The following is an 18,096-nucleotide window of genomic DNA, read 5'->3' on the forward strand; positions in this document are numbered from 1 at the left end:
CGAGAATAGTATAATGAACATACACTGAACTGAAACATTTTGTATAGAAATCTAGAGTTATTTTGCAATGAGAGTGCTTTAATAAAATAAAACAGTATGGAAATTTTCAACAAGCTATGTACATTCAGTAGTAAAAGCACTACAATTAAAAGGTACTATAGGAACCAAAATCAAGCAAGGTTTTTTTCTTTCTCTTTAAAGAGAAAGTTGAGGCATGATTGTTGATCAGAGACTAAGAAGTCAATTATCTCTGATCTTGAGATAAATAAAAATGTTAGTTCATAAGCTACTATTTCCATAAAGAAAAATAAATGAAAGGTTATACTTTCAAAAAAGAATTCACTATTTTGTTTCAAAAATTCTATGAAAGTTTTTGTATCAAGTAAGGGAAAAATAAGGAACAAAAACTTAATACATTGGCCCAGGAGTGCTGTATTCTTTTTTATATGTATAAGACTTTATTTATTAGAGACAGAGAAAGAGAGAGAGAGAGGCAGAGACACAGGCAGATGGAGAGGCAGGCTCCATGCAAGGATCCCAATGTGGGACGCTATCCTGGGTCTCCAGGATCAGGCCCTGGGCCGAAGGCAGCGCTAAACCACTGAGCCACCCAGGCTGCCCAGTATTCTTTTAAATAGCATACAATTTATTTTTAAAGTTATCCATAAAATAAAGGCGATCACTTTATTTTGACATCCAAGGCTTATAACTCATAAAAAACTGTACCAAAATTGCCCTTGGTTGCAGTTAGTTAATGGAGGCAAAATTACCATTAGAAGATTGCATTTATTAAAAAAATAAAAATTAAAAGGAAGTCTGAAAGGATGTTTCCTTTCTATTAAAAAGAATTAGTATTAAAAAATTAAAGTAGTATGTCTTACTGTGGGAAAAGAAAACACTGAAAAAAAAACACTAACAGTGCACTAGGAACCTTTCGTTCTTTAATATTTTAAAAAATATATTCAATTTTTGTATGTTTAGAGAATTTTACACTTTATTTAGAAAGTTGCCCATTTCATACACATTTTTGAAAATATTTCCTGTAATATGCTCCTAAGATTTTATTAATAGTCTATCATAGCCACGGCTACATCTTATTTCCCACTCATAACACTTGTATTTGCGATTTTTAAATTTTTTTCATATATTCTCATAGCATGTTTGCTGAGTAATTATATATTTTATGAACCTTTACCAAAACATGTTAATTTTATCCATTTCTTCTCTTTTTCTTCATGTATGATGCTTAGTAATTTCTTTTTTCCTGTCTTTTTATTTGCTTTATCTGTTTATAAATTCTATCTGTTGTTATTTTCCTAGTTTCTAAATGGGAATTGTGCACAATTTATTTTCAGTCAAAGTTGCTGCAATTCTGACCCCAGTGCAAACAATAACCCTACATCTTTGGTATGTATTAAATGAATATTGGAGGAAAACTCACTCAGAAAGAAGAGAAGCCTCATGAGGGTTAACAAATGTGTTTTGATGACACATTTATAATTTTGATTTCAATTTCTTTGAGACTTTTTTTTAATTTTTTTATTCATGATAGTCACACACACAGAGAGAGAGAGAGAGGCAGAGACACAGGCAGAGGGAGAAGCAGGCTCCATGCACTGGGAGCCCGACATGGGATTCGATCCTGGGTCTCCAGGATCACGCTCTGGGCCAAAGGCAGGCGCTAAACTGCTGTGCCACCCAGGGATCCCTCTTTGAGACATTTTTTAAACCTTTCCTTTAAACCAATTATTCCTGTAAACTTATCTTGTAAATGTGTCATCAAAACAAACACATAAACTATATAAATAACATAGCTCCATACCTACACATAATTTTTTAAAAAATCATTACCCTTAGTTTTATTTAGGCATGTTGTAACTTTAATGGTTTTATTTTAAGCAATGAAAAATTATAACCAGGGATGTGCAATGAATATATAAATGCTGTGGTATTCCATAGTTTGCCACCATGTTACATCTGCTCAGCATGTCAAGTATAATTCCTAATTTGACCTTATTGGTTGGGGAACATTTTATTAAACTAAGATTAAAATTTAACTGGCAAAAAAAAAAAATTAACTGGCATTGTATGTTCCAATTAAAATTGAGGTTCTAAGAGCTTTAATGGATGAGAAAGAAATTTCTTCCTTTCCATAAAAATCTATATCATCATCAGTTTCATACCATATTAAAAGATGTTTATCTGAATAAAATGGACCTTCCATCTCTACCAGAATACGTATTTCATGATTAGTTTGTGATTTTGTCCCTCCCCACCCCACCGTTCCCCCATTAAATAGTCATAGCAGTAAATCTTCACTATTCTAATAGGTATTCCACAAAAATTTAGAGCAATTTCAAGCCTGTGGCTATAAAGCAATAAAATGGATCCCTCTAGAGGACATTCTTATAATCATTCTTGTTTGAAAAAACATTTTTTTTCTACATTCAGCTGTGTAATATAAATACAACCTATTTTTAAACATAAAATAACCCAAAGTGGCAGGTGCGACTGTATTATTAACTTCTTTGCCAATTTATAAACGATAACTATTTTTTAAAACTACTCAAGCGAGTTTTACATAACCTTCCAAACCAAAAAAACTAAAGTCAAGGAAATAAAACAACAAAATAAATGGCAAGGGCTATTATAAATCAATTTAATAACTTAAATATAAATTTGGTTTTTCATTTAGCCATCATTTTATACAGGAAAAATCGGATGTCCAAGTAGTTAGAGTAACAAAGTACCCATTATTATGCACTGATGTTGCTTACTGCTGTTATTTTAAGAAAATGGTTCACAAAACAAGTCACATGGATTTGCAATACCCACCCATCTCTTTCCCATATGCCAGATTCCTTTAACTTTGAAGAAATTCGAGGGACCTGTAATTTCCCCATGCATGATGCATTTTCAGTTTTGTATATACATTTTATTTTACTCTATTATAATAATAGAGTTGAAGGATAATTATTCTATGACAGAACAAATTATGTCTAAATCATTTCAGATTGAATATAAATGAGGCATGCAAATAGAGCAAGAGTGGAATTAGCCAGTAAGTCTCTGGGTCTGTGAAGGCCTCAGTAAAATTAACTCTTTAAATAGGAAAGATTAAGTGGATTTTGCTCTAATTTTCTTAAACAGATTTAGAGACTAAAGGAGCTCAAAAAGGATCTCTAGGGATTATATGATCCAGATTTTTGCACCCTGACCAAATGTGGGGGGAAAAACCCCACACATATCAAGCCCATTTTTAAAGATTTCTACGAAAGTGTTTAATACACTACAGACCTATTTCACTAGTAGCAAGATACACAAATTTATAGAACAAAGGTTTGGAATTAGAGAAATCAACTTTCTAAGCATAATAAACTAGCCTATCCAAAAGTACCTAATAAAACATCCATTTCCTCCTTTTTTTTTAAAGATTTATTTATTTATTTATTTATTTATTTATTTATTTATTTATTTATTTATTTATTTATGATAGACAGAGAGAGAGAGAGAGAGAGAGAGAGAGAGAGAGGCGGAGACACAGGAGGAGGGAGAAGCAGGCTCCATGCCGGGAGCCTGACGTGGGACTCAATCCCGGGACTCCAGGATCGCGCCCGGGGCCAAAGGCAGGCACTAAACCGCTGAGCCACCCAGGGATCCCCCATTTCCTTGTTTTTTTAAAAAATATATATATAATCAATGTTTAACCTTCTCAATCTTATCACAATTTTTATCACTTGAGAGGTATCAAATCAGAGCAGTGAGGCTCAGAAAGGACCTCAAGATCTTCCTTCAATTCAGGACAGTATGATCTCATGATAAGTATATGAATCTATAAGGAACCAGAAAGACTAGCACAGAAGGTCACACAGATTTTAAGTGACCCAAGAAAGGTTCTCAGTCTATCCAGTTCTTCTAAAAAAGAACTATAAAATATTCCACAAGTACTCCATAATCAGTTACTTGAGTATCTGATTAATTTATTGATTTATTTATTGATTTGTTTAAATGACTCAGAGTTGCACTGCCCAAAATAAATGAGATTATTTTTGAGAATCAAAGTACGGCATTAAAGCACCAACTCTTATTAATGGACATATGTAGATATTCTATTTCTTCTGTGACATACAACCTTATCTATGAAGTAAAGATATGCATTTATTTCAGTTTAAGTAAAGGTGTAAATAGAGAATTTATATTAGCTTATATAGTTCTGGGAAAAGTAGAAACCGTATAAACAATAGGAAGGACTGACCTGACCCAGAAAGAGGGTCCAACTGTGTCTTATAAAATGTTAGGTCAGCCAAAAACTTCAGGATACAAACTGCCTGTACTGATTTATATTTTCAGTCTCTTGGGAGCTGTAGCCCCTAGGTGAATTTACCAATTAAGATGAGATGGTAATGAAACGGAATGAAGAAAACAGTAAGACTAGGTTGAGCCATCAGGTGTATAGGACATGACGGATTTGGGGGTAGAAAGGGATGGAAAAGGTACACCTGAGTGGTCTGCCTTTGGCTCAGGTCTGCCTTTGGCTCAGGTCGTGATCCTGGGGTCCTGAGATCGAGTCCAGCATCAGGATCCAGGGAGCCTGCTGCTTCTTCTGCCTATGTCTCTGCCTCTCTTTTTGTGTCTTTCATGAATAAATAAATTCTAGAAAGAAAAGAAAAGAAAGAAAAGAGAAAAGAGAAAAGAAAGAGAGAGGGGGAGGGAGGCAGGCAGGGAGGGATGGAGGGAAGGATGGATGGAGGAGTGTAGAAATGAGCCCCCAAAAATTGAAGGGACCATGTCTTGATATTATACATAAACCAGACATCCTCCCTTTGTCAGGGAATACTTGACTACAAACTGAGTAGCTAGATAAATCTGTCATACTTCCTCTATATTTTTATGCAATTGGCTGCATGAAACAATGTGCGACTCCTCCAGACCCTTAATGAGTTCTGTGAGATAAGATCGAACTTATTTGTTATTTTTTTTATTTGTTAAGTTATTAAAATGCTTTTCACAAAATAAACCACCCTTAACCTCCTAAGTTCATAGCCCCAGCATTTTGAACACTATCTGGTTTGTAACAGGCGCTCAATGGATATTTGTAGAATTAATAAAGTTGATGCTAATGATTTTGCAATTCAGCAAAAGGAATTTGTGTTTATTTGCAATAGGAAGACTTTAGCAGCAGCAGAAGATGGAATATTTGGTGAAAAGGGATGAGAAACTTTAAGACAAAAGGTGCAGCCATTGTAAAATGCAATTTGAAGAACTGGCAGATGTACTTAAGAAGTGTGTGATTGGCAGGGGTGCCTGGGTGGTGCGGTCTGTTGAGCCTCTGAGTCTTGGTTTTGGCTCAGGTCATGATCTCAGGGTCTTGAGATCAAGCCCCACATTGGGCTCCACGCTCAGTGTGGAGTCTGCTTGAGATTCTCTCTTCCTCTGCTCCTCCCATTCATGCTCTCTCTAAAATAAATCTTTAAAGAAAAAGAATTATGAGATTGGCAACTATGTTTGCCTCCTATATAATATCTTACAATTATATTCTGTGTTATTGAACCACTGAATGATCTCATCATAGATCCACAATATGTAGATATTTAACTGGTGATGTTGGTTAACAATCTGGCATTTGGTACCATTCTGACAGTATTATGAAGATGAAAACTAGCTTAATATAAATATGCTATTATTATCATATTTAAATAATCCTATGATGTCTTTTTCATTAACTCTCTATCCCCCTTATAGAATTATCCCATGTGTCTTGTCAGGGTAAAATCTTTTTCCTATAAGGCAACAGTCACATAATACATCATTATCAGCATATTACGCTACTGTGTTTCATAAAGAATGCTGATAATCATTTAGACTTTTTCATTTTCTTTCATCCCAAATTTCTGATTATGTAGTATACAGTCAGTAAAATGTTTCTTAATATCAAGGTGGGGATCTTCAAAGATAAAAGTTATGGGCACCTGAGTGGCTCAGTCAGTTAAATATCTCCCTTTGGCTCAGGTCATGATCCCAGGATTTTGGGATCAAGCCCCACATCAAGTTCCCTGATTAAGTGAGAAGCCCGCTCTTGCACTCTCTCTCAAATAGACAAAATCTTTTTAAAAGAGATAAAAGCTATGATATAGACCAATAAACAATCATTTACTATGGCCTGAATGTGCACACAACCCCCAGAAACTGAGGCTGTGCCATGACAACAAAAATGATGATACCAGTCTCATATTACAATGTATAAATTGCATTTATGGAGAGCCTGTTAAATTTTTTGATGAATCAAAATTTAAAATCAAGATTCTGGGATCCCTGGGTGGCGCAGCGGTTTGGCGCCTGCCTTTGGCCCAGGGTGCGATCCTGGAGATCCGGGATCGAATCCCATGTCGGGCTCCCGGTGCATAGGGCCTGCTTCTCCCTCTGCCTGTGTCTCTGCCTCTCTCTCTCTCTCCTCTCTCTCTCTCTCTCTCTCTCTGTCATAAATAAATAAAAAAAATTAAAAAATTTAAAAAAAAATAAAATCAAGATTCTGAAAAAGGAATGGATTTTTTTTCTTCCTTCAGCTCAATGAACTTACTAAAGTATTTTAAAGCTGGTTTTACTTCAACCTATTTTTCACGAGGACTGCAGATGTATAAACGATGCATACTTATTTGTAGAATGGTAATGAGCATAGCAGAATATCTCACCCCAAAATATGCCACTTTGGCATAAGGGTTACTCTGAGCTGGAAGCAACTGACAAGAAGAAGATACAAGAAAAGCTCTCTGCCCTCCCCTTCTCTGCCTAAGATACTTGTAATGGTGTCTCCCCTACCCCTCTCCACCAGGAAGGACAAAAGTGTATCACCAGTGATAAGTCCAGATGCTCTGCAACCCAGAGATGGCACCAGAGGATTTCACATAATAAATTTTGATCAATTAGCCTTTGTCTACCATTAATTTCCCCATATATTTGCTTTCCCACCATTTGCCACCCCTAGAACCTTGAAGTTTTTCCTTCATTATGCCACTTTTCTAAAAACTGGTTGTTCTTTTTGTTAACATGATATATAAGCCTAAGTTCTAACCACTACTTCGAGTTACTCATTACTCAGCACTTCCATGTATATGCAGGACACACATGTTAATAAATCTCTGGGGTTTTTGTTTTGTTTTGTTTTGCTTTTGGGTTTTTTTCATCACTATGTCTTTTGTCATTCTAATTTATAGGGCTCTGGCCAGAGAACCTGAGATGGGTAGAGGAAAAAGGTTTTTTCTTTCCCAACAGTACAGCAGTTTGATTATAAAGCTATCTATGCAAAGGAGGTACACTTACTTTCTGCCTTTTCTCCTCATGCTGGCTTCTCCAGCTGAGGTATGTGCACTCACAAAGTTTTGTGTTTTTATCCACAATAATGTGGGATTTCTCAATATTTGGTGCTTCATCCTATAACCTATTTTTACTAAGAGCTCCTCTCTTTTGGTAGAAATATTTCTATGGCAATGAGGACACCTGATGGAAATATACTTCTGAAATTTATACTACGCAAGAAATATTTTTCTTAAATTCTTAAGCTAACCTCCACACATAAATACACACAAACACACATACACATATGCACAGAGGTATACACATAAACATATACTCACAAAACTATAAATTTACATTTTACCATCTCATTGCTGAATATCTAACACTGATTAAGCAAAGACAAGATAAATTCTAGTGTTGATGCATTAATAACTTCAGATTAAATATCTAAATTCATTATTCATAAAAATGTTTTTAATTTTCTTTCTCTAAAATCTAATTGTATAATACTGATACTTTTGAGTATTCTTTTAGCTATTTGCAATATTAAAAAGAGCTGTATTTTTGAAAGAAAAGAAAATGTTGCAGAAGAATAGGCATTGAAAATATCTTGATAAATGAATAATGTAGGTTAAGGTTGTTACATTTATCACTTCCTGTTTATAAATCCTATGTTAATGAAAACATGTTCACAAATATACAATAAAACCTATACCCATACCATCAGTTATCTTGTGTAAAAAGGTGACACATTTATTTCATTTCATTTTGTTTCATGGGTTTGCCCTTTCTGACCTTACTTTTTTAAATTAGAAAACTTTAACTATTTCAAAATTAAATTTGCATTACTCACATGAGGTTCAATTTGGAACTTCTGTGTGGATAATAATAACATTAAGACATGTATGCTGGTGGACTCTCCATGTAATTTGTTACTCTGGTTTATTAGGAGTTTTGCCTTCTCTCACTTAGTCCAGCTTCATTGGAACCAACTGCACATTCCTAAACCACCAGTCAAGGCTGAAAGAATTTTCACCATGGAAAACGGCACCCCTTTGAGAAAGCCTAAACAGCATGTGAACATATTAAATCAGCTATCCACACCTTAATTCCTTTGGTATTTGTAACACAAGTATTGTATTATTATAGAGAATAAAACATTCTGAGACCCAAAATACATAGCTTTGTTCCTGACTCTACTACCATGTAATTTCAAGACAATAATTTCCTCTATCGATCTCACCATCTTTGAGATGAAAGTAAACGTGTTCTCTTCTAAGGGTATTCTGAACTTTAACCAATAAAGCAGGCTCAGGCTGGAGCTGCTCATGACACTCTTTGGCTTTGTTATCATTAATATTGTGCAGAGTACTAACCAAAATATAAAACACAGTTCAATTTCATATTATTTTTTTCACATCTAGAAACTTGTAAGGCCTTTAACTACAGTATAACTCCATGGAAGCATGTTCTTATTTTATTTGTGACACAAACATAAATTCTAATATAGATAACAAATTTTAGTATTCCTGCACAATGTATGGTGACAACCAAAAATAAATTAACATTTAAAATACTTGGCACAACTTATATATAGAAGTTGGCTGTTTTAAAAATACTTCTGGTGTTTATATTAAAGCTGTTTAATTACTCAGAAAATATGGACTCTAATCTACCCAAACTCTCTAAGATGGTATAACTACTTCAACTTTTTTCTAGTTTTATTGATATATTATTGACATACAACATTCTTTGAATTTAAGGTACAAAATGTGATGATTGGACACATGTATGTATCGCTATGTTTACCAGAATAAGCTTATTTAATACACTTTTCATTTCACATAAGTACCATTTTGTTGTTGTTTTATTGCTATGGTGAGAATCTTAAAGCTCTATTCTCACAGCAGTCTTCAAGTGTACAATATTATTAATTACAATATTACAGCCATTAGATTGTAATTTAGAGCCTGAGAACTTATACTTTACGTCTGAAAGTTTGCACCCTTTGACCAAGATCTTATTTTCCTGGCCTTTCAGCAACCACCATTCTACTCTGTTTCTAGAAGTTTGATGTTTTTAGATTGCACATGTAAGTGAGATCATATAGTATTTGTCTTTCTAACTTATTTCAGATAGCATATTGCCTTCAAGGTCCATCTATGTTGTTGCAAAAGGCAAGACTTCCTTCTTTTTTATTAGTGAATATATATATATATTAGTATATATTAGCATATATATTGCATATATGCACATACTATGTGTATATTATACATATACTGTTTTGTGAGCAGTTATATGTATAGCTACCTTGAGGTAGCAATGGCATTCCTTGCTGCCTTGATAGAAATGGTATTACTTCTTCAGTGTTAAAACCAACACACTTTTTCCAGGCTTCACTATGGTTCACTAAGTAATCATTACCAAAATTAAAATACAACTCCTGGAGCATGAAGTTTTCATAATAAAGAAGAATCTGGTAGGACAGTTACCTCTCACATGTGTTGTGTCTCACATATGTGCCGGGAACTCATTTTCTTCTTGAGTATCAAGGACTTATCCCACCATATGCTTGTCTATCTGCGAGTACATTTTGACAACATATGTGTTAATATAATTTGATACCCATCAGTGCTATTTAATACCATAAATTATGACAATTGCTTCTGTTGCTTTCTTTCTGAAGCTAATGTTTATTTGTAATTTTGTTTTGTTTTCAAATTTTCTGGGCAATAGTATGAATCTTGTTGAAGGACTAAAATTTTGGATCCTTCTCTATGTTTAACAACTAAATTCAGCAATTACATGCAAGAAAGCAATATTTTTTACTTATTCTTTGAAAAAAGACAACTAATTTGGCTGACTATCCAGAACACTGCTTTGTTTGAAATTGAAAATTATGAGCTGGCTTCAATAGTGTCATGATGTTATTTGACAAACTTTCAATACAGTGACCAAGAAATAGAAGTAGATGGACTACAGGTCCAATTTCATATATATAATTTTTGTTGACACTTTTTTTGACTGCTTGTGTGAAAGCATTATGTCAGATTTACTTGCCGTGGCCACCCAATGAATTCTGTACCAAAAATGTAATAAATATGTATTTGTAATGTTGGAGTTGTAGCATTTATGTTATGACATCTCTATTTATATTTATGATTTAGTAAACCATGAACCACCGACCCATTTTGGTTATTCAGGGTATCAAAGACCATTATAGCAAAAACCAAAAATTCAAATGTAGAATGTGAAGAAACTAACATACTTAAAAATGGATCTTCTCTTTTTTAGCTACAATGAAGTGCCACAGTCCTTTAGCAGGTACATATTCCAAGGCTATAAATGAGGATTGGTTTACATAGCATGAAGTCTTCAGAGAAAGTAAAGAATCATCTTTTTCCAACTGAGAAACTGCCTAGCAATTCCTGTTATGAGAAGCACATTGCTAGGGGTTGGATGCCCCCATAAGGATGGAGGTCAGCATACAGGACATTTATAAGGGATCTTAGGATCAATTCCTATGGAAGGGGAAAGAGAATGGAGGCCAGACAGCACAGACGGAGAAGTCATGCTCCGCTGCAGTTTCAGTGGATGCCTAGTCAGCCCTACAACAATTTCTGAAACATCTATGACCCTGTGACTTGTGAGCTCCCACACAGCACAAAGGATGTGCATGAAAACTTGCTGAGAGGCTTGTCCAAGCCTTGGCCTGGCTTCCACCCATGTGGGCCCATGGCCCTGTGCCGATTCTTTGCATGAGAAAATGCAATGCTGACAAGTTACAGGATGCCCACTGTCCGCACTCACATTGCCAGACCATTTTCAATAATTTCCCAATTATTCTCCATCTGCAATTTCCATCTCCAAGCAGGCCCTTAGTCACTTTCTTTGTTACCCCTTTTTCACTTTTTCACTTCCCCCAGCCCCTTTGTGTTCACTCTGTTTTCTCTTTCCCAATCTCAGTTCCCTCTGTCTTAGTTGTTCTAGAGCCTCTCCTAGGGCAGTTTGAATAAAATCTGTCCTGCCTCCTTTAACACGTGTCTGCTGCTGTCTCTCTTTGACATCCTTCATAACCATTTCCAGTTGGCACAAGAAGACCAGGGCTTTTTACAATCCCGCTTCTTGGCCATTGGATAGGAGCTGTCCCTGGCATCAGATGTGGTCTTAAGTGAGGCAGTTTTCTTCAACCCCGGCAACAATCTGAGCAGTCATGGGAATGGGTACTTTGATCCTGACAACTCTTGCAAGAATTTTGCTTTCTACATTTCAATGTATGCCAGCAGCTCCTCATATATTCCTGATTCACCATTCACCAGCTTTGTTTTTATTTTACTACTTCAAAAAATAAAGTTATTTCTCCATCAAATGGAATAAAGAAACCATTTCCATAAAGTGATTTTATATTGATATGAGTTGTTTACATAAGCTGTAAAGCATCTTGAAATTCAGGTGACCTAAATATACTCTTGAAAATAGCCAATGAATTCACTGACTTCTCTAAATTTCTCCTAAACCTCAAGCCTATTCAAAACAAAACAAAAAATGAAAAACAAAAACCACACGCACACAAAAACCTAAAGCAAAAAATAACAACAAAAACATTCTTCCTCCCCCTGATGTTGCACACTTCCGAATGTAAATGGATGCTAAGCCATATGTTATACAGTCTTTGTCATAAGTGTTTGGAGTTTTGCTCACAAAGCATTTTGTAAAATCTATGGCAGTTTCATCAACCTCACACAGCTGTAGTCTTTGCTTCAGGTAATGCAATTAATGCCTGTATCACTTTGCATATATAAAGAACATCAGATTTGTAAGTAATTCGCCATACAAAGAAAAACACAAGTGATATCCACACAGAGAGATATGTTTTATTTTATAACAATAGCATCTCATTAGCTCCTAAGTTCAAATGAATCCAAAATTCAGACAGTAGCATCCTTCCCATAAGGAAGCAGATACTAAAAGAGGCAGTAAATGTAGGTGCACAAACACTGAAATAGGATTCAGAAAATCTAATTTTCAGTCCCAATTTCACCACCAACCTATTTCCATGACCTTGAGAAAGCAACTTCTTTATTTTGAATGCATTTCTAGATCTGTCCCACTTACATTATAAGTTGTTGTAAGATCCAATTGTAAATGTTTGTAAACATGCTTTGAAAAGGACTGTTGTAAAAACTGGTAGTATGCTGCAGGAGTAATTACAAGCAATACTAAAAGCTATTGTTGTTGTTGTTTTTTCCCCAATACTTGCTCTGATCCAAGGGCTTTGCATATTATCTTATTTAATCCTTACACAAACCCTGTGGGAGAGGTACACTGATCTTCACTTGACAAATGTGGAAACTGAGTTTGAAAGAACCTCTGCAACTTGTCCAGGATTGTTACCCTCTACCTCCAAAGCCCATCAATTTATCCTAATACACAGGGCCTCAGAGAGTCAGTAGGGAGAAGGAATGGAGGGCTGGGGGGGTGAATGATGTACCAATGTCATGGAGGATATGGGAGGATCATCCCAGAACAGCTGAGCTAAGACTCTGCCTTTGAAGGAGGAGATAGGAAGAATCTAGAAAATGCTGATGTGTTTGTAGGTGAGGTAGGTGTCAGGAAGAGAAGGGAATAACAACCAGGTGGCCTCTATTTTCTGCCTGTAATATAAAGGTAGCTCTTCTCCTGAGGTGGAGGTTGTGATACGGTTGTGATAAGGTCTGATGACATTAGCAGAGAAGCCAAGGTTAAAAATAGAAGATAGAGTTGACTAGAAACACCCTGAGAACTTTTACAGGCTATTTTGAGGATCATGAATTTGTCATATTCCCAGTCTCATAAAAGCATGTGATTTTTCTTGAGCATGTACAGCAGCCTGGGTATAGATGGTCAGAAGGCAAGAGCCTTGATTGACTCAGAGTTGGGTTTGACCTTGAGGGCGACAGAGATGGGGAGAAAAGACAGAGGAATGAATGGCAATCAGTATCCTAGCTGTCTTTGTCATCTTCCTGTTTGTTCATAATGGATTATCCTTTTTAATCATTTTTAATCCTTTTTTCCCCCTACTGACCTATGCTATTTAATAGATCAACTCTTTTTTCTCTTTCCTGGTTCAACATAACTGGAGACAGAAATTATTCATTCCACTGCTTTGAGATTTGGCTCCTAGGATCTCCATACAAGTGGTCTCTCTGTGCTCTGACCAGCAGAGAGGGATAATGTGAGGCCACAGTCACCCAGGTGGTCTCAGGATAGGGGCCAGAAACAGAAACAAAGCTCAAGGCCCCCCCCCTCCGTTGTGCAGATGTGCTCATGTTAAAAACGGTATTGTAATAACATGCTTTCAGATTCTGAAGCGCAATGTGCAAACAGCTGTGACCTTATATCACTGTACTGCACTCTGTTCCACTAGCTTTATACAGTGACAATTCAGATTTTTTAAAAAAGAAATAAATAAAAGCAGCTTGGCCTCAAGCACCAGTTTAGATGTGGTTCTGATGCTAAGCAAAGCTTGATGCATTTATTTTAATGCAAAAGTTTTTCTTAAAAAATGGCTTGGGACGCCACATGCAAATATGACCGGCCATTCCACCCCTCCCATGTGGATTCCCTAACACTGCCTCTCCTTTGTGCTTTGACTCCTGCTTGGGACTCATGATTCTTCTAATTGCTTCAGGAGAACTGTGAGGTCTTCACACTAGAGACAAAGTTATGTAGAAATAGTTTGTGCATCTTCCTAAAAAACAGCTGTGTTATGTATCTCTTTTTGCTTGTGTTTAGTGCAGTCTTTCAAAGGATGGGAAGAACAAACACAAAATACAGATATATGTATAAACCACAGACTCTCCCAACCCTGCATATGCTTTTTCTATTATCTTGCTTCTTTTTTCATTCCTCATAATGTTTATCATACCAGATTTACTATGTATGAACTTGCCTTTGTTCTCTCTCTGTGTCTCTCTCTTTCCTCTCCTCTCCTGCCCCTCCTTCCTTCCCTCCCTCCCTTCCTCCACCACCTCAGTGTGTAAGCCCATGAGGGAAGAAGCTTTGTTTCAAACCTGTATCACAGACAACTAGAGTATCTCCAGCCACAGAGTGAGCACTCCATAAATACTTGAATGAATGAGTAAACAAATTACTAACAGGTCATAAAAATTATCAATAACCCAATGAAATCTAGGATTTAGAGTTAAAAAAAAAAAAAAAAACAACCTATCAGTGGTTTAGAGATTGGAGAAGACAAGTTGAGATAGCGCTATTTTTCTGTCTCACCAATGAATTGAAATGATTCCAGGGACTGGATTCTGAGGTCAGCATCGCAGGAATGTTAATCCCAGCAGTCATCAGCAGGGGGTGCTATAGCCATATGTCCATAAATGTAACTCAGAGCTTTTTCAGAATCTTCCCACGACCTGTCTGGAAACCGTTTTCTACTCCCAACACAGGAAGAAATCCTCATGGGCCAGAAAGAGAAAACCTTACCTGTAATCTCATGGGCCAGAAAGAGAAAACCTTACCTGTAATCTGTAATTGCTATCAGTGTCTCTAGTGGGGAAAGTTGTTGCGAGGTTCAGGGCTGCTGCTGTTGCTGCATTATCTTGTTTTAAAAAAAAAAAAAAAAAACAGATTTAGAATAAGAGCAGCAAAGTTGATGTTTTCTCTGTTAAACCATTAATGCTAATGCTTAGCTTCATTTTATACTCTTCATAGTGCAAATCACTTGAATGTCTAGTGCATAAGGGCAATATAATTTTCCACATTCATTTTAAGGTAATATAAGCTGTAGAGATGTCATGTCTAGTCTTACAGGACACTCAACCCTATGGTTTGCAGGCATCTTGGAATTCATCAACTTTAACCCCACACACTTCAAATACAAGAACGATTTCTGTGATATCTTTACCTTTTAATGTAATTGGATACTACATAGCATGTTGGCTTAAAGCATAAATTATTGTCATCTGAACAGCTAGGGTTTAATTATCATTTCTGTCGTTTATTATTTCAGGCAAGATACTTAAGCTGGTGCTTCTATATCTTTAGTGGACTTCAGAAGCCCTGGGGAGATCGGTCACAACACAAAAGCCTAGACCCTCCTCTATTTCAAGAAGCCTAGGCCCCATATACTTTAATAGCTATCTAGGTGATTCTGATACACACCAAAGTTTGGGAGCTATTGACTTAAGCAATAAGACTAGAGTTCTTCATCCATAAAATAAAGATGCTAATAGCACCTGCTGTTGTCACGATGGTTAAATGACTTAATCTGTCTGAACCCAGTGCCTAATGTGGTAAATACTCAATAAATGTTAGCTAGAATTAGTTCCCGAAGTTGTTTTGTAAAGTCTATGTTGGTGTGACAGAAATTCACCCCATTGAACTTTGATTTAATTGAGGTAGCATTACCTTCCCCGCAACTATCCAAGCGACAAAATATTCCTTTAAATTCGGCCAGCTAAAAGTTAAATGGAGAAGGACGGAAGACAGTGAGATTTATTAATAGAAGTTTTAGGGAAAATTGGGTTTTCTGTGTTTTATGTAAAAATAAATGTTTAACAACAGAAGGCTTTTCATTTTTGTTTTTTAATCCAGCTCTTTGAAACTGTCATAATAATAAAGTCTTTACAGTCATATGTTTCTTAGGAGACTACTTTAAAATTACTTAACTATAAAGAAGGAAAAAAAAGTTTACACATACTATATAGCTCATAATGCAGAAAATGTAAGGTTGCACTCTTACTAAAATCGATGTTTTCTTGCAGACTGAATATTTTATTAAAAGTGTCTTTTCGTAGATCCATCTTGTTTTATGAACATAAATTGGTGTTGAATTAAGATTTTTACAAGATGGATACTCAAATGGGAAATGTTTCAAATCACGAGAGATGTAGTTTCATTTAGTCTCTGCCCCTTCCTGCTAATTCTAAGCCTTTTTTTTTTTAATTCTAAACCTTGACTCATCTAAAATCTATCATTATAGTAAGACAGAGATTATAAGTTTCAAAGAGAAAAATGTCACAAAGCCACCACACAAGACAGGAGAAAATCACAGTTATTCTACAGTATAAATGCAAGTCTTTCCTGACCCAATCCTTTAGGTTTCTTTCCGGAAGCATGCAGAATAATTATATGAACCATTCTCAGATTTGGGACTTGATGGCTTGGTATTATAAACAAACAAACAATTAAAGTGTACATGACCCACAAACATATGTTACCCTATTAGCATCATTGAGATTTAGATTAAATTTCAAGTTTTAAATGTAGATAGACATTTTGGACTTTTTAGCCTTACTGACTGCATCTGGCTGGACTCAGATTTTCTTTGTTTAACTGATTAAATGACAACAACAAAAAGTGTATATTTCTATCACACTAACCAGTATTATCCTAAAAGTCTGTTTTCTATTGTCATGTAGAAGTCATTATATTCAGAAGATGTACATTTACTCTCAGATGCTCTTGGCCAGCCTCATGGCTTTAATTCTACTAAAGTATCTCAACTATTTTTTTGTGTGTGTATATTTCACACACACACATACACACAAGCGCACATCCGTGTGGACCTTTCTATACCCGTGCATGAATCACCCAAACAAAAATAGCACATTTACTTCTGCAATACAATTTTTCCACCACTTGCCTTGATACTAGGATAGGTTCAAAAATCTCATAATCATACTTGCTGTTGCCCACTCCCTCACATATATTTTGTCTACCAGTCCTGGTACTACTTTTGGATAGTTCTTCTTTTATATTACTAGTATCATTACCTTAAAGCTAATCAGCCTTCTGTCTCATAGAATATTGTATAACATTGCCAATTTGTATAGATTAATTTTATAATTATTTTACAAATTTATGCTCCAAGGTTACAGATTAATTTTCCTAGAACAATACCATGGCATGCTTATAAAATTTCAGGATTTGCTTGGTGCCTCTAGAGTAACTCTAAAACTTCCGACAGAGGGTTGTCTGAAATTTGGCCAGTGTTCCTCTCCAAAATTTTGTCAGTTTTCTCTCAGTTTTTCATTTTACTCCAAGCATGTAATAAACATCTTAAAATCATGTTCATAAGTATTTTTTGTAACAGTTTGAAATATAAACATAGACAATGCAACAGGCACTATTACTAGCATCATCATTTATAGGCAAAAAAACTTAAGCTGAGCAAGGATAGTGACCTCCCAAAGGCCTTTCAGGTCTTTGGATCCTCAGACTCTAGACAAATGTCATCAATAAAAACCTATCATTGGGCAGCCCAGTGGCTCAGCAGTTTGGCGCTGCCTTCAGTCCAGGGCCTGATCCTGGAGACCCGGGATCGAGTCCCATGTTGGGCTCCCTGCATGGAGCCTGCATCTCCCTCTGCCAGGGTCTCTGCCTCTCTCTCTCTCTCTCTCTCTCTCTGTCTCTCATGAATAAATAAAATCTTTTTAAAAAAATAAAAAAATAAATAAAAACCTATCATTGAAGAGGGTGAAGATAGCACCAGGGTCACATAGGACCATTGTCACAGGTAGGACAGATGATTAGCATTAAGCAAAAGATTCATTACAAGTGATTAGGTAAATGATAATAGCTGTATTAATCTGTGTGGGCTGTCATAACAAAATACCACAAACTAGGTAACTTAAACACAGAAATTTATTTCCTCACAGTTCTGGAGGCTAGAAGTCCAAGATCAAGCTACCATCAGAGTTGATTTCTGGTTGGGCCTCTGCTCTTGGCTTGTAGACAGCCTCTCCTCTTGGCGATTTCACACATGGCCTCTTTTCTGTGAAACCACAGAGAGAAGTGGAACTCCAGTTC

The sequence above is a fragment of the Nyctereutes procyonoides genome, unplaced genomic scaffold (assembly GCF_905146905.1).
Source record: "Nyctereutes procyonoides isolate TBG_1078 unplaced genomic scaffold, NYPRO_anot_genome, whole genome shotgun sequence".
In the NCBI taxonomy this organism is placed as follows: domain Eukaryota; kingdom Metazoa; phylum Chordata; class Mammalia; order Carnivora; family Canidae; genus Nyctereutes; species Nyctereutes procyonoides.